Source organism: Bombus vancouverensis, chromosome 11 (assembly GCF_051014615.1).
Source record: "Bombus vancouverensis nearcticus chromosome 11, iyBomVanc1_principal, whole genome shotgun sequence".
NCBI classification, from domain to species: Eukaryota; Metazoa; Arthropoda; class Insecta; order Hymenoptera; family Apidae; genus Bombus; species Bombus vancouverensis.
Genome location: NC_134921.1, coordinates 2,281,871 through 2,305,747, shown reverse-complemented (window position 1 = coordinate 2,305,747; position 23,877 = coordinate 2,281,871).

The window sequence follows — 23,877 nt, the reverse complement described above, 5'->3', positions numbered from 1 at the left end:
TTATATATTAAACTCTATTTATAAACTACTGTTTCAATGTCTACGATAATATATATGTAAAAACTAAAAATAAATGGAAAAGAAAAAGCAAAGCATATGAATTTAGGGCAACCAATAATGATAATTTGTAAAGACTCGTCCGTTGCATACATAGTATGTGCTTGGGTTCAATGTAAACACTGCACTACCATAAACTATCTCTCTAATATTCTGTTGTTTACTTTGACCATTAAACACAAATCCTTTGAATCGTTATCTATAAAGAAATGCTCGATTTAATTCTACCTTCTATTGGTAGAAATAATAATGGTAAATTTAGTAAATACATTGAAAGTTCTATATTATCAATATCAGAGTTTATAAATGAATTCGCTAATTAAATGTTCTTTCGCCTTATTTTGAATTCTTAGATAAAAATAACAAGTCGATTACAATTAAATTAAGTTAACTAGCTTTCGAAAATTCTCTTGAAATCGAGGAGAAATTTCATACAATTATCTTTTCTATATTTAATATGAAAAGTATTAAATCAGATATTATAAATTCTGATATTATATTCAGATATTATAAATTATTTAATCTGGTAGATTTGGAAATATGTTGATATAACTAAAAATAATAATATAATATAAATAATAATATATAATAAATAAATATAAATAATTTTATTTTTCGGAGTCATCGCTTATGCATAAAAGATTAGTATTTCTAAAAACGTATACTAATTAACGAAACAGTCTGTGAAACTAAGTTTCAAAATTCTTTAAATTATCAAACTGCGGCTGTTTCAAAAATATACACAATACACGTGTATAATGCTGCAAAATATATAAAATATTCAATCTATAGTATCTATTATAATATACATATTAAGTAAGAGAAAAAGTCTATGCTTAGATTTTATTCCTTCAATCGTGTTCATCAAAATATTAATTTGGATAAATATCCGAGTCTAGTTATTATGTTCACCGTTTCCAATTCTAGCCTTATTAATAATTTCCGACTCGTAAAAAACTGAGAAGTTGCTCGTATTATAACAAAGAATGGTTGATTCCAGTTGTTGTCATTGAAAATATCATATCCAAGATAACCTTCGGAAATAACCATTCGATCCGAGAGTTATAAATGTCGTGCGCATCCCTACACCATTTTCCCCAAGTTTGTCCTTTTCGTCCTCTGCATCGTATCTCGTAGAGTCCCAAGGTAGGAGGAGAGAATCCGGAATAGTTGCCGGGAAAACGACCGTCCTGGCTTGACGTGTGCTAGGTTATGACCTGAATAGCAGATTACCCGTTTACGAGGCTACATTCTACCTTCCTCCGTTTTATTGAATTCAGGGAATACCGTGCGCATCGCGGCTTTGACGCTACAGAACACAAACCTATCTAATGCAGATGTGTGAATGTAATATGGTTACATTTATTGGGGTTTGCTTTAATTTGTTTAACTTGTAGCCACTTTTCTATTTTTCAGCCAAAAAATTCTACCAAATGTCCAAATCGGACAAATTGTAAATGTAAACAACTAAATAAAAAATAATGTCGTGAAATCGTACGTTTGATTCTTATTTAAAAAAAAAAAAAACTTTTCTATTTTTGTGATATGTTCTTGTAGTAATGTAACTGCTGTTACAGGATTAGTGTGCCTGACTAGTACAGCTGTGTCGTCCGCGAATGTCAGTATTTTGCTATTAGTTAGTGTCGAGTGGCGGATATTTTGTTGTCGAGTGCCGCCACAAATTCTATATTTACTACATTGGTCTTGGAATTCTAATTGCTCGTAGAATTTTAAGAGCACTCCCTTGTCGTTTCTATTTTAGAAATCACCAGCCACAATTACGTTTCCGAGCGAAATTATTGGATACTCTGTACCTTCGAATTATCTTTCATCATCATTATCGGCTGTCGCGTACGTGCAATTTCGAGTCATAAATTTAGGTTCAAGCATGCTGCATAATTTGCGTACAATTAATGGACGAGCGAGTGTAATCAGAACGCGATAATTACGTGGCGATAATCGAAGCTGGCGAGGAAACGCGTGCAAACTAGAAGGTATTTTTCGATTCTTATTCGCTTGGTTCCCTAGGTTTGTATCTTCAAAGAAAAGTTTTGCCAACGTTTTAAAATCAATATTTCGTTGAACTTTTGAGATTTCCAACGACGTCGGTACTCCGATAAAATCGAGCGCAAAAAGCCAAGGACGTGCACAAACGATCTCGAAACGAAAGCAAATATTAAAGTTCTCTCTTTCGAGCGCTCCTGAATCTTCTAAAAGATGCAGCAAATGCAAAGGAGGAAAGAGGGGTCTTGCACGGAGCAAGTACGGCAGTTTCAAAGACAGAAGGGTGGTTTTTTGGATACAAGGCTGGCACCCTTCAAAGGAAGAAGGGAAACTCGACGATTGCTCGGTCCAATTAAAGTGGCGCCTAGCGCTTGGCGATGAGTCAAGTAGTGCGTAGAAATAAAGCCAGCAGCGGGAAAAGAGAGCGGAGGAAGAAAAAGGAAAGAAAGGGGCTCTCCTTCCTATTTTCCCCTCTCTTTTCCACCCACTTCCTATCTCTTTTCTTTCTCGTTCTCTATGCTTCGCCCATTGGTCGAATAAGCAGCGTTGCCAGGCGACAGGAGCACTGGCGACCCTCGAGGATGTCACGCAGCGTGCACGCAAAGAGAACGAACTTTTGACCTTTTAAGGGTTTCTCCATCCACCGCAGCTCTACAACCTCTTCACGACGATGGTCGTATGGACAGTTTCGGGGTTAATGTACCCTGTGGAAAGCACAAAATTTGATGGACGCGCATCAAGTCAATTGCGGAATTTATTCTTATCAAAACAACGTGTAGCGTACAAAGTAAAAAGCAGATATACGTCTATCGTGTAAAAATTTAATATTTATTTAAAGAAATTGTCAAGATGTTTCTTGAGTGTCACAACCTTCCGAGTGAGACAAAAATTTCGTCCTATCGTAATCGGATCATGATCCTTGCACCATAACACATCGCAGCTAAACAATGCAATTTTACCATGACTATACCATAACTATAGATTCTATTGAACTACGCGAACACAGTGGCCACGGATATACAATGGTTAAAGATTATGTTCAATTGTATGAATTGGCAATGTAATTAATTACAATGGTTATATAATAAATTTCTCTGCGTGCAATGAACCACTAAAAAAATTTTAAGAATGCGTCTGTGGACTCGTAAACATCGACCGACTGCAAAGGATCATCCCTCCATAAAATATGTTACAATAACCATTGCTCGGGTGTTATAAGAATTTGATTATACAATTATACACGTCTTAACGCCGTGCCCTGTATGAATTCTCTAATTTATCGTCGGCTGTGCGCAATGGACGTTTGAGCCTCTCAGCGCTAGCTAACAATACAAGACGCGATTGTTTTTCTGAGGGTCGCACTTATTGTTAGTATGTTCGTTCAAGAAATGCCTCCAAATCTACTAAAGTTTCCACGCGGCATTATAGTTGTCGTCGGACATTGCCAATGCTTCAAACGTGCCAGCAGATTCTCTCTTTACTACAGACTTTAAATATAAATAGTGAAATCGTTCGATGATGCTCAAGCATTTGTTTCGATTGATCAGCGATTCGAAGTTATTGCGGAAGTACAAACAAGTGATACGTGAAAGACAGTAGAATGGACCATAAATTTATAGTAGCCGCGGCTGCGGACACTGCAGGAGACGCACTCATTTCTAATTGCCTGATTCGCGCTGTTAAGCGCGAGTGGCCTTTAGAAACACATAATGATCTATATTACTGCGAGCCTCTCGAATCAATTCACAATAAAACGCTACAACATTTTCCGTTAATAAAATGTGATTTTTCTCCTCCTCACTTCCCTCGACGAGGAAGGAATGAATTTGTTTCTGAATATACAGAAAGCGGTCAATCTGCCATGCGCTCCTATTTGTCCAATCATTAATGGCCTCGAGAGATGCCATCTTTCCATGCTTTCTCCAGAAACCTTTAAATCTCAAGAGGCATGCTCTAGCCACAAAGCGTTGACGTGTCAGCGTATTGAAAGCTTCCTCCCTTTCTGGATTCATCGTTCAACACAAAACAAGCAATATACAAAACTCGACTCACTGCAATGCAAGTTCACGAATATGTTTGTTTGTTAACGACTGCAGGTTCCACACCTAGCTACTGCGATGAGCCTCGTCTTGAGTTTCCAGTACACTGATTACAGATAGATATCATTCTGTCAACTGATCTCTGGGTCCAGGATGTGCTTCCTTCTAATCTGACTCTCGACTTGTCGCACGTGGTATCTAGCTGGCTCTGCTTCTTCTTAGCATACTAGCACTGTCACTCAACCGGAGTTATCAATAAACTTCGGTTGTGAGCCGTTCTAGACGTTTAAGACCTTCTTCACTCCCCCACTCCATAACCATTGGTTCTCGTAAGATGGAAAATAATAGTTATTGACGACTAATTTCCCCCATTTGCCCGATCGCTTAAAATGGGGGGAGAGGGAAGGATAAAGATTTGCTTCATTCACCGAGTGGTTTACGACACTTTTGAGCCTTCAAGAATTTTCAGCCCTACACCCATCTTAGACCCCATTCAGCAGTGTCATAAACCCTTACCTTTCCAATTGTCTCGAACAGTTACCATTCAAATATTGAGGAAGCTAATCATATGTTCATAAAACTGGGATTTAGCATTAAAAAAGTTTTTTATTCTAAACTTAATTTAGATTTTTATTTATTATGCAAGTATGTGTTATGGATATTATTCAAATACATATTATTTGATTTTATATATATATATATATATATATATATATATATATAAAATATAAATATATATATATATAAAATATATATATATATATATAAATAAAAAATATATATATATAAAAATATATATATATAAAAAATATATATATATAAAAATATAATATATTATATATATATATATATATATATATATATATATATATATATATATATATATATATATATATAAAGGATACAGGAGATGAAAGGACACCGGAGCCTTCTCTCTGGAACTTCGAGAAAATTCGTAAAATCGCAATTAAAGTTTACAGTCGTAATTAAACAATTTGCCGTCATTCTGCCCAATTGTACTTGTTTGCGATTTGTGATAATAAACTCGGGCTCAAGGCGACCATCAGTCGCCGAACGTAGCCGCGGTCAACGGGACGGGCGCTTCGTCTAACAAAGGTGCGGAGTTATAGTATGACCCTCATTAAAAGAAATACCAATGGAGGTACGTGACAATAAAACATTCCAACGGTTCCTTCGGACAATGAATACCAGATGTCGAGGCACTTGCACAGCACAAGTTCAGTTAGCCTGAGGACCCACTATAAAACCTGGGGTTTTTGGTAATTAGGATTTTCAAACGGACAGGCAGCTTTTGCCCCAAATCGACCAATCGACAGCGACGTCAATTTCCCTTACTTTCGGAACGAGGGCTATACTCGACGAATCCGATGATCGCGTGTCTTTGGACACACCCCATCATAGTTTTCCTCTGTGGCATCATTGGGACGAAGATTCATTCTTTCTGGAGATCTCATCGACGAAGGGAGTAGCGCCTTACGATCAGTGAGTATTACACGTTTGAGTTAGATTTTGTGAGCAAGTATATCTATCATCCCGTTGACCGTGGATTCGTTATCGAACCTAAGACCATTATCACTAGTGTCGTGAGTGCCTAATCGCCGCTGTTGATTGTCGAATCGGTAGTGTTCATACTCGTAGTATCAGGCCGTATCTTCGTTATAACATAACGATGGCCAACTCCAAGGGAGATCTATCAAACGCCCACAACCCTGTTCCTGACTCTTCTCCGAACTACTTCGTCGCGAGTTACCGCGTGAACTCTAGATAAAGCGTCTGCAGCTGTGTTATCTTTACCCTTTGCATATTAGATTTCATAGTCATATTCTTCGAGTCTCCAATGAATCAGTCTGCTAGAATGGCTTTTGCAATTGTGTAGCCACTTAAGAGCTTGGCGGTCGGTTCGAATAATGAATCGTCGTCCTAACAAGTATTGTCTAAGTCTTTTCACGATCCATACGATGGCTAAAAGTTCTTTTTCTGTCGCGGTATAGTTTCGTTCGGGTGGATTTAGAGTTCTTGAAATGTAACAACAAGGATGACCGTCCTGTGACAGTATTGCTCCTAGTCCTTCGTTACTTGCGTCGCTGGTTAAGGTAAAGGTTTTGTTAAAGTCTGGATAAGCTACTATTGGGAAATTACAGAGTTTGTCTTTTAAAGTATCAAAGCTAGTCTGGTGTTTGTCAGTCCAATGGAATGGTGTGTCCTTTTTTGTTAAGTCTGTAAGACTTTTCGCGACTTCGGAGGGGTTGTGAATGAATTTGCGGTAATAATCTGCTAAACCTAAGAATGATTTCACGTCCGTGGCATTGCGGGGTAATCGAAAGTTTTTTACAGTGTCTCATTTCTTGGGGTTTGGTTTAACTCCTTCGGCTGAAACTGCATGGCCTAGGTATTCTAGTTCGGGTTTTACGAATTCACATTTGTCCGGTTGCAACTTAAGTCTTAATTCTCTGAGTCTCTGGAATACTATCGCGAGGTTTTCGTTATGTTCTTGAATAGTTTTTCCGAATATCACTATGTCGTCCAAATAAACAAAGCAGTATTTTTCTACAAGTCCAGTTAAGGCTCTGTCCATTAATCTTTGAAAGGTAGCGGGTGCGTTTTTAAGTCCGAATGGCATTCGATTGAACTGAAAATGCCCTTGTGGTGTCGAAAAAGCGGTATATTTTTTAGATTTCTCGTTCATTGGAATTTGGTGGAATCCTGAGGATAAATCAAGTGCCGAAAAGAATTTTGCGTTTCCTAGTTGTGTTAAAATGTCGTCTCATCAATCAGGTAAAGGGTAAGCGTCTTGTTCTGTGAGTTCATTTAGTTTCCTGAAATCGATAACTATCCTCCATTTCTGTTTTCCCGAGGCGTCTAATTTTTTCGGAACTACCCATACCGGAGAGTTATAAGGGGACTCGGATTCTTCTATCATATTCTTCTTCAACATGTCTCCTATTTGTCGCGAAATCTCGTCACGGTGACATTCCGGTAGTCTATACGATCGTGTGTTAATAATTTTGTCTTTGGTTAACGAAATTGTGTGCTGAGTTAAATTAGTACAGGGCAAAAGGTCGGTTTCTAAATTAAAGATATCAATATAATGGAGAATAATCTTTTCGATGGATTCACGGATTGGTTTTTCAATGTGATCTGTTCTCACTAGGCTTTTTAGTTTTGATACGTTGGACGCATCATGAGAATTTTGAATATTGCTAGAAATTTCAATGTTTTGCTCACCAGTGTTGATAAAACATACTTTAGTTGGTTTGCCTTCCAAATAGATTGTTTGAACTCTGTTTTCTCCAGGAGTCAAATGTATTGGTTTCTGAAATAAAATGGTTTTATCGTTTAATCGGATTGTGTGTCATTGGATATTGAATAGTTATACTTCTCTAAACATGGTAGCCCAATGATTCCGTCTTCGATAATAGGGAAATTTTTTGGTACTATGTGAAAAATGTGATTTTGTTAAAAAATTCGTTTCGTTACGTATTCGTTAGTTTCGTATTTGTCTCGTCCCATAGAAAATTTTTGTTTCGGTCCTCCTTGTATCGCGTTGACAGTTTTGTTACGTTTCACCAAGTTTATCCCTGCTCCTGTGTCGACCAGAAATACTCGCTCTGCGGTTTGGGTTGACAAAGGTATTGTGAGTAGTTTGCCTGTTGTGGTGTTAATTCTTGGAATTTTTCTTGGTCTTCCGTCGGTTCGTCGTAAGTTTCTGTTCCTATGTTGTGTGTCTCGAGATTGTAGTGGTCTCGGATGTTGGCTGGGTGTTTGAAAATTTCTACATTGACTGGAGACATGTCCGATTTGGTTGCATTTGAAACATTTCAGTTGAGTTCTTTGGGTAAGTGGCGTTCGTTCAGCTTGCTGGAAGTTTCTTGGCATTGGTTTAGGTGTTCCTTGGAATCGGGTGTTGGTTCTCGCAATTGGTCGATTCATTATTCTTCGTCTTGCTATGGTTTTGTTGCGTTCGATTTCCCCTATGACTAACTCCGCCTCGAAAGCTGCATCTTATGCTTCTTGGAGATTCTTTGGTCTTGTAGCCGATGTGCGTATTTCTATTTCGGGTTTTAAATTTAGGACGAAAACTTTTGTCGCTCGTTCATTTTCAAGATCTATGGCAACTGCTCGACGTACTGGATCGCTAATTTCGTGTTGAAGCGCGTATATCAGTTCGTTGAGGTTGTGTCGGAACCTCTTCATGTAACTGTGTACCGATTCGTTAACGTTTTGTCGCATACGTTGCAACTTATCACGAGCTCCATTAGATGTAATACTCACGGATACAAATTTTCTGAGGCTTTCAAACAGGTCCTTGTAATTCTCGATTTCAGTGTGGCGGATACCGCGTTCCGCTTCTCCGATGATTCTTTGCGTTAGAATTAGTCGTAATAACGTGCGTTTTTCTCGACATTCGGCTTGAGCTTCTCTTACCCGCTTAATAAACTCTTTTACTCCTATATCGTCTTGTCCATTGAGTATAGGGATAAAATCTAGGCAGGTTTTTGCATTGTACATGGGATTGTCACAACTTACTGCTTCTTCTTCACTGCCCATATCGTCCGTTTCGTTAGGTTTTACAGGTGGTCGCTTTCTCTGAACATTGCTGGTATTAGATTCGTCCATGGTAATAAGGGAGCCTAATTCAGCAGTAGCGTCATGTCCTAAATTTATTTTAGAGATATGTTTTCTTAATAGTTCTATTTCTGCTGCACGTTTTTTGTTTTCACTATCGGCTATTCGTTGCGTTTCTTCTATACGTTGCGCAAGAAGTTCGATTTGCTCGAATATGGCACGAATCGACTTATCCATAGCTCCGGTTGTAGAAGCGATATCAATAGTTTCGATTTTGTCTTTTCGTGATGTGGACATGTTTCTAATCGAGCTTATTGATTTTCTCACACGGTAATGTAAAAATGAATCCAGATTTCCAGCTTACCGTAGTAGCTATTGCCGTTGAGGAGTCTCTGGGATGTTTGCTCTTTGGTTGGTTCTAGATTCCGAATCTTATTCGTAGGCTTGCTCTGCGCTGACCGTAGTCCTCTCGTCTAGTTTCACCGCAGTGGAACGTTGAAAAATGCTACAGGGCTTTGTAGTAGCAAAGATTCGCAGTGGTCCGCTGATCCTTCAATCTTCAATGATGCGCGTACGCCGAAATCGTGATTTCGTTTACACTGAAGCGAATGGATCCTGGCACGGATCGCTAAAAATGTCACGTAAAATAAAAAGAAATTTAAGAAAAAAAAGAAACTTTATTTTTTTCTGGTTTACAATACACTTCCGAGCTCTAGGCGTGACTGTTCATGACTGACTTGGATGATTTTAGGGGGAGTATTTAAGCTCTTTTTTGGCCGTTCCTTTCCTTCTTGTTTAAGCCGTACAATGTCTTTGTTACGTGATTTTTCTTAGCTCTGTGTTCACGTTCTGTATGTATTATATTCACTTGTTTCTTTCTGTATTGATCTTCTCAAAAAGTGTAAAATACATAAATAAATAAAAATTCATTGTTATAACTTCAGTAATTTCGTCACAACTGTAAGTCTTAGTTCCGCTAAAATGTAGTATTAATTAATATTCTTCGTAATATTGTCAAAATATAATACTAACGTATAGTAAAGATCGGTCATGTCACGAACGTTGTAAGTGGCCGCGTATATGAAAAATGTTCAATCTTAATTTTCTCGAAAACGAAGCAGCAAATAGAAGATCGTTATATATTTTATATTTTCGTATTGAGGTGCTGTTTGGCATAAGATGCACAAGAAATACTCAACAATATAATTTATTTAACAATCAACAATCAACAATCCTCGATTACCACTGACTTTCTCGCTTCTCGATTATGTTTGCTTCGCTGTTAGAACTTGACCCTTTGCACTTCGCTGTTCAAAAACCTATGAATTTTTGAACAGATTGTATTTTTCGTAAGGAATTCGCCCATGGTCGCTTGCAAATTGTAGTTCATATTTTAACAGTTATACATTGTCTTGAATCTCATAAGTGCCATAACACTACAGTTAGTGGATGAAAATTTTGATTGGAAATTTTCAATGTCGCGCATTATACCAACGCATTTGATAAAAAAGTAAAGCCCACCTCGTACTCGCGGTTTCAAAGTGCACTGGGAGTGGTGTCTTTGATATTCCGGAAAATCTCCCAAAAGAAAAATTCCAAGTGATCGCAATTCCCTATCCGATTCTCGACTTACGAACTCTCGTTTCCGTTTTACCGTTTTCTGCGGTGATCGCAACACGGCTTTTCCGATGAAGCCCAGTCCTTTCGTATGAAACGCCCTTTAACTTCTACCGCTTCGAGCGTAAAACTCGAATATCGTTACTCACGATACATCCTAATACCAGCAGCTCACAGTTCTACTTCGGGGAAACTTTATGCACGTTCACAGACACGCCGACACATATGCGCATCGAGAGAAGAACTCAGCTAGCTGCAGCCCCGGCGCGATTGTATTCGTATTGGATGGCGTTCTACCAACTGCCAAGCTTTTACGACTTACGTGCTACGTTGCTCGCTTTACGTTTATGTTCTATACGTAACGTTATGTCCTCGTAACTTCGTCCAAGCGTGTCGATTGCACCGTCGAAACTTCCAGCTCCGAAGCATCGACGATACCCGCAGGGAACGGGAGAGCGGCTTACACAATAGACAAAAGCAAGGGACAATGACCGGAAAGAAATAAGAATTAAGGGACTGGTAAAGACATCGATGAAAATATACTGACGGCAATGTAGATTCGGATACTTGTAATATGAAAGCCACAAATGAAAAATATGATCCGCCACATGTTCCATTTCTGATGAAAGAGCAATTTTTATATTTCATATGCACCTGGGTCTCTTATTATGCGGCACATTTTTTATACGATACACTTTTACACGATTTTCTTTACGTAGTTTATTTACTTCTACACAGTTTTCTTGCCACGTGTTTATTACCTTTTACATGGTTTATTTAGCACGTTTTGGTTACAGATGCGCGACTTTTTTAACACGTTTATATTTGCACGATTTTCTTAATACGTTTTACTCATTTTTCTCTTGAAATCCAGGAGATCGACAGACGCTTTCACCAAGATACAAATCATATTTTGTTATCTCTGTGATATAGACAAACTGGTGTTTTAAAATTAGAATAGGAGTATATGTTTAATAAGCATCAGTTTGAACGTTTTGTACTTGAACAAGCAAAGTGAATTTGCTTTGAAGACAATTGAGATTATATTCTTTTAAATTTCTTAAATCTGTATAAGATACAAAACATAATAAGGAGTGACGATGAATAAAATTTCAACTTTTGAAAAAAAATATCTTTCTTATTTACCTGAACACGCTACCATTTCTCTCGTGTATTTATTGAATAAAATGTTGTTATCAAATGTATTTCTGTATGTTAAATTGCTTTTTTCACTGTTTGCACAAGTTTATAGTTTATAGTTTAGCACGGGTTTTACGTTTTGTTACAAATCAATCACGACCTTTTCTATACGACTTTTCTTATATGATACACGTCCAACCTGCAAAGAGAGTCCTTGGTTTTTGGAACATTAAAAATATGTTAATAATAATTGCACTAAAAGTAATTAATAATAGTAATAATTGTAAAACTAAACTAATATAACAACTGAACTAATAATAATTAATATAGCTTTCTTACAAAACATTGTAAATGTATCATTTGTTCTCCAAAAATTTATATTTCATATTAAAATATACATACTACTTCCTATTAGCCATCAAGCGACATAAAAGGAATTCAATAAAAATGGACATTTCATATATTTCTCGTATGGTCTTAGTTTGTAATAGAATTTTGAGTTGAGAAACATTTTTTTTTATTGACAAGTACTTTACAATCAATTCTCGCATTGAGAATTTTGAGTAAGTTTCTCTGACGTGGCGCAATGACATGACTAATTATTTATAATAAGTTTATTTCTAGCTGAATCCAGTGCTTAGTTCTAAAGGATAGTGTTTTCTTAACCTGCGGATCTGATCCGACGTTTTAAGTAATTGAGTAACTAGGGGGTTTCGACGGATACTAACTCTTATGATATATCTATTACTACATTTACTATCTATTACTACATTATTTCCTCTTTGACTGTGGGTATCTTGAGGTCGCGAAGTATTAGTTCGTTGGTGACATACCAGGGTGCATTTATAATGGATCTTAGCGTTTTCGATTGGAAGCGTTGAAGTATTTTAATGTTGGAATTACTTGCTGTTCCCCGTAGTTGGATTCCGTATGTCCAGACAGGTTTTATTATGGTCTTATAGAGCGTAATTTTGCTCTGCTTGCTTAAGTTGGAACGTCTGCCAATGAGTCAATCTGCAAAAAATAAATTTCTTCGAATTCAGCTCAATACTATGAATAATATAAAAATTATATTACAGAAATTCTACGGAAATTTGTATAAAAGATAGAAGAAAGGAATTAGGTATAAAAAATATTCAGAAAATTCAAAAAGACTCAATGATAGAATACTTACCATTGTTCCATAATACAATAGAATATAAGCTTTTTATATAATTGACAATATCTAAGAGCAAGCTTTGAATGTTTTAAACATGTATATACAAAGATATAAAAACACATCAAGGATCAAATAAAAATACGAGGAAGTAGAATTGGATGATAAAATTGAGTAATAAAAAGGGAATTGGCACTAGACCAAAAGCAATAAAATGCACAATGATGATAAAGAAAGTAAAAACAGCCGAAGAAACTGTTTGAAATAGTTAGGAAATTTAAAGTATAAAGAAACATAAGAAACAAGAAACGTAAATAAAATATTTGTGAAGCTATATAATGTATAATATTAAAACAACGTTAAATTATAATTCCTATATAGGGTGTACCAAATATACGGATGTAACTTCATGAATCTGAATTCAATGCATATCTCTGTATAAACTGGTTTATGATTTCACTCGAGTGTTAGTTATATCTACAGTCTCCTTTTCTAACCCTCCATTATCCATATAACATTCTTCTGGTTCCTTTAACGCATTACAGTGGGAGAATATCTGGTCTCGCATACTCGGAAAGTGATCAAAGTTATTTCTATAGTTTAGATTCTAGATTGCGAATGTTTGTTCATTTATAGAAAATTTAAATATATGTACATCTATTATAATATTTAGAGCGTAAAGAACAAATCTCCATATAGATTCCATTTCTTTAGTTCTATTCATAAAAATCTGAATGTATATAAGCATTTACAGTTTATTTATGTTTGTTACGTCGTGTGAAATGATCCGTGCGACGTCCTTCAGTGTCTGACCGTCAAGGCCCAAGCCCCATTCGACAGACACTCAATAAACCTAAGGTCCCACCATAAACCGAATCTTATTTGCACGAACCTTTAATTCTGTAAGTATTTTCGGTTTATAACTGGTATGTAAAACAGACCTTAGGTTCATTGCACGTTCTTATAAATTACGGAGAAAGCGGATGGGCGCCTAACAGAAAAGCCGGTTTTTTCCATGCACACAAATCGTTACCCTCACTGTCCTAACGAAAAGTGTGAACAACGAATCCACGTCCCTAGTTCAAAAGACACACCCACTCCGAGATTTCCTCCGTAATCACATAAGAACGAACTTCATTTATTATTGATCGTTAGAATAGTCAACATGTCATTACCGGGTTTCTATCCTTAAATCAATTACTTACTTAACCTATATATACGCCTCAGTGTAACTATCTTCTTTACAAAGTTGTTGGAAATATAAATTTTATAACCCTGTGAATCGCAGCGTTATACCACCTCAACCACTCCTATTATTTCAACGGAAATCAGGGGATCGATCTATTCGTGGCGTCGATTATTATAATCGTAACGGGAATTTACGACTCTCGTTGACGTGTTTCCTCGCGATTGCGTCTCCCCACGAGTGGTCGAAAATACATGATTATTAAATGCCGTGTAATATTGGAAAAATTGCAATTGGTGTAATAGTAAAGAAAATAGTGAAGGATCAGTTTCTACAATTTTTTTATCTGATCATGTGATGAAAAATTAAAAAGTACATTTCGTAGATTTATGTTAGATATACATCCAGATAGAAATTTCATCGAAATCTATTAACGTTGCTATGAGCTATAAACGATTAAAAATGGTAAAAATCGCAGTTTTTCGCTTATAGCTTTTGGCTTATATCCGTAACAAATTTAAAGACGCTTACATCTTTCGGCACCTATCGCTTGTTTTCGTATCAACCGATTTCGATAAGATTCTCAGCATATAGTATACAATATGTTCGTTTCATCTAGGAACACGAAATTAATAGAGTCTCGAAAATTATAGATGACACGAAAAAATGTTTGAAACAAATGTTATACGATTTTGGGAGCGCCGTATCACTCTGATATTGATTTTACTTTGTACTGACCTTAAAAAGCCCTATGAAGGTCACGGTTATATTTTTACATGGGAACTATATTTCGTTATTCCATGTTTCTGCAACAGACATCATAACTGTTACGTCTGGTGATTCTTTACGTTCGAGGCGGCTACCAGCTGTGCACATGGAATTAAGCGGGCCGCAATAATCCTAAGGAACTGCCATAAAACGAGGCTTTCGATTTATCGTTAAGGCTGTCAATTGGCATAAGGCATCTTCGAGTCAAAAGGTTCCTTATGGTTATTGCTCCAACAGGTAAAAGCATGTAAGAGCATGAGTTTTCCTTTGCAACAGCATCGTCACCGGACTTCACTGGTTCATCGACCTTAAAATAGTCAACGTCTCTTTACCGGGTTTCCATCCTTTGGTCATTCACTACTTAACTTATACCTTACGCACCAGCGTAACATCTTTTCTCTACAAAGTTGTTGGAAATATATATCGCTGAACTGTTAATCAAGTGTTATTAATTAAACAACCTCTATTATCCTAACCGAAATGGGGGATCGATCTGTTCGTGGCGTCGATTGTCTACTCGTAACGGGAATTTACGACTCCCGTTGACGCGCTTCCTCGCGATCGCGTCTCTCCGTGACTGGTCAAATAAACAATAACATTTTCAAAATACTAAATACTTTCTTGCATTTTTGCGCGGACCATTATCAAGACATTAATTCCTAAGAAGGATGGAAAGACGCATTCTTTTCAATGATAAACATAAGATAAAAGAACATGCGACTACCCATTTTCGGAATAATATTTAGTACACACCTTTGTACACACACAAACAGTTCTTGTTAGAACCACTGTAATGTACAAAGTCTGACAAATACATTGGATAGTGCCAATGTCATCGGCATATCGAGTTTGACATTTAATATCGGAGAATATTGAAATTACTGTACTATACTATAATATTATGAATCAAATAAAAATCAATAAATTGGCGGAACATCATCGAATATTAGAAAAGTAACCACGTTCAGTTTCGTTTGACACGTGTTCACGTGCCGATATATTTATCGCTGCGTAGTATTTTTCGATTGCGTTACTTTGTTGGGCTGATTTTTGTATTTAGTTCTTAGTACAAGTGTTATTCTTTCTTTTTAACTCTCTTCTTGTCGTCATGTTTATATTATGATCCTAATTTCTTTTTCCTTGTGAAAATAGATAGTACAAGTGAAAACTGAAAGTTAAAGCGTTTTCCTTTAAGCGAAGATTTATCTTCAAATAAGAATGCGCTTGTTGCGCAGACAAATTTATCTCCGATAAATACCTAAGATTACTCCGATAACGGTAATCTTTCATCTATGTATCTTAAATTATGCAGTAATTACTGCTGCAATTGGTTCTCCAAAAAATTGTGATCCTGGCCAAACTAATCAGGCGAAACCCATATGTTAACGGCTTTCGAGCACCTCTAAACGAAATAATATAAAACCAAAAAGAAAAATTAATTCGAAAGGAATAGGAATGAAATATGGACAAGCTGAAGCCTCTAAAAGTTTTCAACGCAAGGATCTCATTGACTACATAGTCGTTACGGAATGGGTGAATGTCAATCTAAAAGAGAAAGACTCGACGCTCTGGATAGCCAAATGAAATCTATCAATAAATTTCAACATTCAAAAGATTCTATTACGAGAGATCAATCCAACCTACAAGAAACAGATGCTCACGATCAAGAATGGTCCTTATAGTATAGACGAAAATCAGAACCACGATAATTCATTCACCTCAAACCCGAAATTAAAAGAAAATTCTCATTTTTGCACTACGTTTAATTTTAAATGAAATATCGTTTGCAACACTACGTCGCAAGAAACAACGTTGAATCGAAACTAGTTAAATCCAGTTCCAAGAGGACAACAAACAACTATCATCCGTCTCCGATAAACCCGAAACGCCCCTCTACTAACGATACAAAACCTATTTTGAAGGCTTTCGTAAAGATTAAAGTGAATCCCTGACACATCGACAACGAGAATCTAAATAACAAAATTCTGCCTATCAAAGTTTTCATAGACACCAACAATCTAATATTTAAAATATTCTCACTTCATGTTCAAGACCCCCTAATCACTGGACTACTTGATACGACGGACCAGATTCGCAGGCTAAAGAGGCACTACCCGCTAGACCTAAACGCTAGATTCAATTAGTTATCTAAATTAAGTAATACTTACTTATTTATAATACTTACATATAAATTATACTTATCTATAATAAGTATTAACTTATTATAAATAATCAGCCATGTCACTGCGCCACGCCAGAAAAATTACTGAAAATTCTCAACGCGAGAATTGATTGTAATTTTAATAAATAAATAAAAAAAAATGTTCAAGACTTCCGTTTTAAAGTTTTTTCTTTTTCCATTATTATTATTTAATTTGTACTTTACAATTTGTACAGCTGGACGTTCGGTAAATTAAATTTTTTTAACTTTACTGTTTTAAAGTGATCGCAAAAAATGTCTGCCGCGTCTACACTAAAGATTCGAATGATTTTTACATTATTAAAAAATTTTAACAGATAATAATATAGAATTTCATACATATACTCTCAAAGAAAGAAAGAAAACTGAGGTGGTATTAAACGTGTTAGTGTATTAAAGAGACGAGTGGTAAAATGTAATGGTCAATGTATTTTAAATCGTCGGTCGCAATCGTCTCACTCGATTCTATCGTGGAACTCGTTGTAATAATTCGCTATGCTGATCGCTATGAAAACTATCGTGATGATTCGCTAAAAAGATACTCGATGATACTCGATGAGGATATTGATATTAGAGAGCACGTTCGTCTATTTATAACCACAGTTATTATTACAAAAAGTTCGAATGTAATCCCGGTTGGCAATTACAAATAACGGTGATGATGTTTTGATCTGGAGTTCGTTATTTCTTGAATCTATCAGATCGAAACAGCGTTAACAATAAGGTTCTAAGGCACAACAATATGAGTCATTCCCGATTCGAATCGTCCAATGACTCACATGCCGCTACAACTGTAATTCTTCTAAAAAATCTTATCGATGGTTTTGAGTCTGAAAAAGTTTTGCCCGAACTCAAGAAGATTTCTATAAACAAAATTCAATTTATTTCCGTTCATACACATTGAGCTATATACATTTCTTAATACATTAACACTTTGACTACCACGCCGAATCAGATGTTTCGCTCAGGATGCCAGGGGAGTATTTTTATTATTCAAAGCAAATAATAAATTGATGATGTAAGACAACATCCTTCCCCAATGGATCATCTATCTTATTGGTGGTTACGGGTGACCACCGTGACGCCTTGATAACAGTTGATAGCGACATATTATAACAAGGCTTCGTTTATTTCAACAAACCATTCGCATCTGTTATTTCGTCGTAAGCAAAACGTTCAGAATATGTTGTTGAAACCTGTGGAAGATATTAGTAAACAGTATTTGCTTGTTCTATATACAGGGTGGTTGGTAACTGGTGGTACAAGCGGAAAGGGGGTGATTCTACGCGAAAAAAGAAGTCGAAAATATAGAATAAAATTTTTTTTTTAATTTTTTTTTTAATTTTTCCATCGAGACAACGATCTACAGTGAGATCCGTTATAACGAGACGTGAGTGCACGCGTACCGAGCGAAAATTCAAAGTCGATTTTCTCGAAAACAAAGCCTCAAACGAAAAATTTTTATTCTATATTTTCGACTTCTCTTTTCGCGTAGAATCACCCCCGTTCCGCTTGTACCACCAGTTACCAACCACCCTGTATATTGTAGTATTACTTTAACAGTAATAGAAACCTTAACTTTGTCACAATTTTGTTTCTTAAAACTATTAATAAACATAATGAATTTTTAAGAAATCGATGACCATATCCACAGGATGTCACAAAATACGTGGATATTTGCAGAGTCGGTGAGGCAAGTTCATGTATAAAAATGATTCAGGCACATCTTTCGAGTTATGAACGATTACATTTTACGCTAAAAACTTACTAGCATCAGCTGACGATCTTCTTTTCATGTTTCTTACTTTAAGACTCACCAACTGACAAACAAATGACACCAAGGCACAGGAGATTTCGATTGTTATATTGCAGCTCGTCCTTCTGGATTCCTGATAAGTTCACCGCCTATTCCTATCCTCTTCTCAAAGACGTTCTCTAGGGAACCTACTCTATCTCTTTGAAACGTGTACCTGAATTACGAAAGTGTACGAATCTTTGACTGTTCTGGCAAATACCTGGGGAAATCGACAACGATAAGATGACGAAGTAGTGATGGCTACGTGTGAAAGATCAGAATATACATAAATTTTATTCAAACTATACCCGGTATTTGAGGATAAGTTTTAACGAAAACTGATACGCCCGCGTATTTCATTCACAATAGCAGTGTTTGTAAAAGCAAAAACTTTTATTTCAATACGAAAGATCAAGTGATCAAAATACTATTCCGCGAACAAGATGATTGTCAGATGTCGATACATCCTCACAGTATATTTTCAGCTAGCCTAAGAACCCGCTATAAATCTTAGGATTTATTTAGCTAAGCTTCTTCTAACGAACAAATAGTCTTTGCCTTAACAGTCCCTAAATCTATCACCTACTACGGGAAGATACGGAAAATCTGCTTTTCTCACGTACGATGTTTCCCGCTAGCAACTTTCTCTCAAGGGCATCCTTCTTCAACCACCAACATGGAAATTGACCAATTAACAGCAACGTCAATTTCCCTCACTTTAAGGACGAAGGTTTTTCTCGACGAATCCGATGATCTCGTGTCCTTAGACACACCCCATCATAGTTTTCCTCTGCAGCATCATCGTGACGGAAAGTCAGTCGTTAGACGTCAGTCCGAGTCGATAATTGGTAGTTAGCAGTAATAATTTATTCGAATTTCTTGACATCTTAAGCAATCATCATTCGAATTTGTAATCGCGAACCGCTAATAGTAATCGCGAGTTCTTTAATTTGTGAAATTTAATGTATTAACGTATTAAAATTATTAATGTATTAAAGAATATATGGTTGTATGCAAAAAGATGAAATTGACCTTAAAATCTCCCTCCCTATTAGTAGCAAAAAAATAATTTGCACCATATGATGTCCTAAAGATAAAGAGATATTTTTGATAACCTTAATCGTCGTAATATACAAAGTGTTTACACTTTGTATATTCATCATCTTATTTTTTAAAATTCAAGTAATTATTGTAAAAGTTGTCTCGACAACTGTAAGGTAATTACTCTAAAATTATTCCTTAAAATGCCAGATAATTATCTAGTAAATAGATACATACACTATTATTAATTCACATTATTTTTAACCACTAGAAACAAAAATTTACACATCTAAAGTATTTGAAAGAAGAACGTTTAGCTGCACACCCATTGCTTCTTCAGAAAATACTAAACGCAGTAAAACGTATAAAACAACGATTGGGGAAAGCATGTAGATTCCGTGGAAATTAATTATTAATATAACGACTTCATTCTTTTCCGAAAGATCCAAAGATATATTATGTAGCAAACCTGTTATTACTATCGATATTTACAACAGCTATTAAAACTGTCAGACGTTATTCAATAAATTAATATTATAACGATAAAAGATTTGATAAACTGATATTTGGTAGCGTAACAATTAATGATCGCTAAACATATGATGAATTTTACTTTATAATTTCTTATACATCCTTTCGATTCTGTCAACTAATCGATTTATTTTTGACGAAAGGACACGATTACGCAACACAAATCAACAAAGAGAGTTATTTAGTGGAAACCTCCGTCAATGTTGTTATCCTGTGAAATGGGCGCGCAATTCCGCGTCACCTTGCTCGACGAGAATATCCCACCTCCACAGAGGATCCCGAGGGAATCAGAAGGACTCCGATCGTTAAAGAGACACTGTGAATCCTCTCCTGACCGCCTGATACGGTAGTCCCGGATTTTCGGGCAAATCGGAAGTTTTTCTAGCTTCTAGTTAAGCCGAACAGGCGTATTTTCCGATATCTTCGAATAGCAGCGTCGACAGCCGATCCGGATTTAAGATTCTGTAAGATGCAAGAATTTCCTAGAGAAGAATGATATCTTATCGATGAAAAACCGTTTCGTATTCAGAAACGATTTAAAGGGGTCGTCGAATGATTGAGCGAGCAAGTCCGTCGATTTCCAACGTCGATTTCTCTTTACCTTTCTACCGAATTGTCCTTCGATATTCTTGTCTTTCACGGTATCAATTATGCTAGCCCGTTGGGTCAAAAGCATTTTCATCGGTCTCCGCATACGTCGTTATAAACAGGAAGACATGTAACGAGTGGAGCACCCTTAGCCCACATCGATACTGCACTAACACAGAAACATTCATCGACGCCGCGCCACCGCGACAAACTTTCACTGCGCACTGGTACTGGCATCCTTTTCCAAATAACGACACGAACTCGCTTTGAACAAAACTTCCCGCATTAACACGTTTGTTGTTGATTGCATTCTCATTACGTACGTTCTTTGTTTCAGATTTACTTCTATATCTTAACATTTTATAACTATATTTAACATAAATCATATTTATTTCTACAAAATTTCCAGACTTTTAATGAAATCCGAAATATTTAATCGAAATCACACACATATAAAACTAAATATCGGTTCAAAAAGTTTGCAATAAATGGGTTAAACAGGGAAGAACTTATTACATGATCCTTGCAATTGTTATGGCTCTGCAAGACGATTGTAATTTGTATGTAATTCATAAATTACAGAGAAGTTGAGCTCTACAAACAATAAGATAAAAAGTAAATTTATAGCATGTACGTACATTGCAAATATTTATTTCCGTAAATGTAAAGTGATATTGAAAAAGACATTCAGATGATGGTGTTCAAAAAAGATATTAATTTAAGAGTAAAGAGTATTAATATCCATAAATCGTTTTCAAATAACTGGACGTAATTAGAAACATTTAAACTTGCTATGATTTTCGCATTTTTATATATTAATCTTGTTCTCGTTTTAGCAAATAAAATAGACTTCTGATATTTTAAGATGTTTAATGCAAAATTGAAACGAAAAATCCTACAGTCATATATTGTTCAAACTCCAGATACCTTTTAGTGTTGACAAAAAAAAAAAAAAAAATAGAAATTGGATCGAAAATAATTAAAACAATATAGCAGAATTAAAACTGTAACTAGACATTATACAATCACAATTCATATGTGGCAAATTCCTTTTAGTTCCTCGGCTTTCGCGTAAAATGACAAGACGTAGAAAGAGAACAGGAATGTAAACTAATTGTGAATCGACAAAATAATTACAATACCAAATGCAAGTACCATTGACATATTGTTGAATATAAAAGTGTTGAATATAAAAGAAAAATCACATCACAGACAAAACGAAGCAACTCAAGGACAAACTCAAAAAATTCTATTGGCTTACTGGCCGACGCTACAAACTTAAGCATACAGAATAAAATTACCCTCTATAAGATCGTAATAAAACCTGTCTAGACCTACGGAATCCAACTATGGGGAATAGCAAGTAATTCTAACATTGAAATACTTCAACACTTCTAATCGAAAACGCTAAGATCCATTATAAATGCACCCTGGTATGTCACCAATGAACTAATACATCGCGACCACAAGATACCAACAGTCAAAGAGGAAATAGCAAAATATAGCGACAGGTATAGCAAAAAAGTCAACAAACATCGAAATGATAACTGGATTACTCGATACATCGGACCAGATCCGTAGGCTGAAGAGAGACTACCCGCTAGACCTAAACGCTAGATTTAATTAGTTATTTAAATTAAGTAATATTTACTTATTTACAACATTTACTTAAAAATTATACTTATCTATAATAAGTATTAACTTATTATAAATATTTAGCCGTGTCACTGCATCACGCCAGAAAAAATTACTGAAAATTCTCAATGCGAGAATCGATTGTAGATATCAACAAATAAAAAAAAAGACGAAAATAAAAACACTGTGTTGGATTTTAGGATACAAATCTCCTCCTCTCTCGTTACAAAACAAATGGCTCCTATATAAAGTTACGATCATCCCAATATGAATGTATGGTATCTAATTGGACTGTGTTAAGAAAAAATAATCTGGATCTTATACAGAGATTTTAAAAACAAAGCCTTAAAGTACAATAATAGCCACCTTATGGTATGTCAGCGGACAAATTCTCCGTAAAGATCTAGGAATAAAATACGTAAAAGAACAGATTTAAAAATTTCTAACAACACACAATAACAAACATACATCCTAACGAACTGGCTAAAAACTTAACACAAACTTCAAGAGCCAAAAGACTGAAAAACGAAGTCGTACGAGTTACTGCAATGAAAGATAAGAGTGGAAACACCATTGAGTGTTATCCACACGCACACGATATCCACACTATCAATTCGTAGAGTCACTCGTAAATGCAATATAAATATTAAAACAAAAAATTGTATTTGTAACATTTATTTCAAAGCTTCTTTATTTTTTCGCATACATTTATTACGTATTTATTTTCAATTATTTGATTTCAAGAAATTTGAAATATTTCATAAATCGAAGATACTGATAAAAATGTACAATATATAAAATGATACAATAAATTTAGAAATATTTAAGAAACTTAAAATTTAGTTTGACAGAATGTGTAATTTCCTTGTTTCACCGTAAAAATTTTTCCTATGGATATAATATAAAAGAAAATAAACATGTCCCATAAAATGAAATGCAACGATTAATTTCTAGAAATATCTATGCGATCGAAGCGTGGAGAAAGAGTCGATACTTTTACAAAGATTAGGGGAGTATGAACACAGGGAACGAGGGTACGTTTTCCCACGAGAAAGTTACTCGACGAAATAATGTAAATGGAGAAGGATAAAAAGTGTGAGGGGATCTCCAAGAAAAATGTTTGGCCGGTCTGAAGTAATGAAAAGTGTTTGCCAATGTTCCAAATGCAGTTTACTCTTCCGATTTAAAAGTTTCTTCAAACAGATTGCTGCCATTTGTGTTATATCAAATGGTAATTAAATACTGCTTAATAATAAACATGGAATAGTCACTTGACATTATCTCATTTTATTTCATTCGTACGTAAATTCGCGTTCTAATTCCATTGTTAACATAGTGTAAGTAAAGTAGTCTAACATAGTAGTGTTTATAGTATACGTTAAGGTGGTTCGTACTTCTTGACTTTTAATTTTTTTTTCTCGTAGCTTCTAAAATTATGACACTTGGTGAGAAAGTGATATCCGTATAATTTCAGAACGGTGGACAAAGAGAAACCGTGCCGTAATTGGATTAAAATTACATTAATTTTGGACA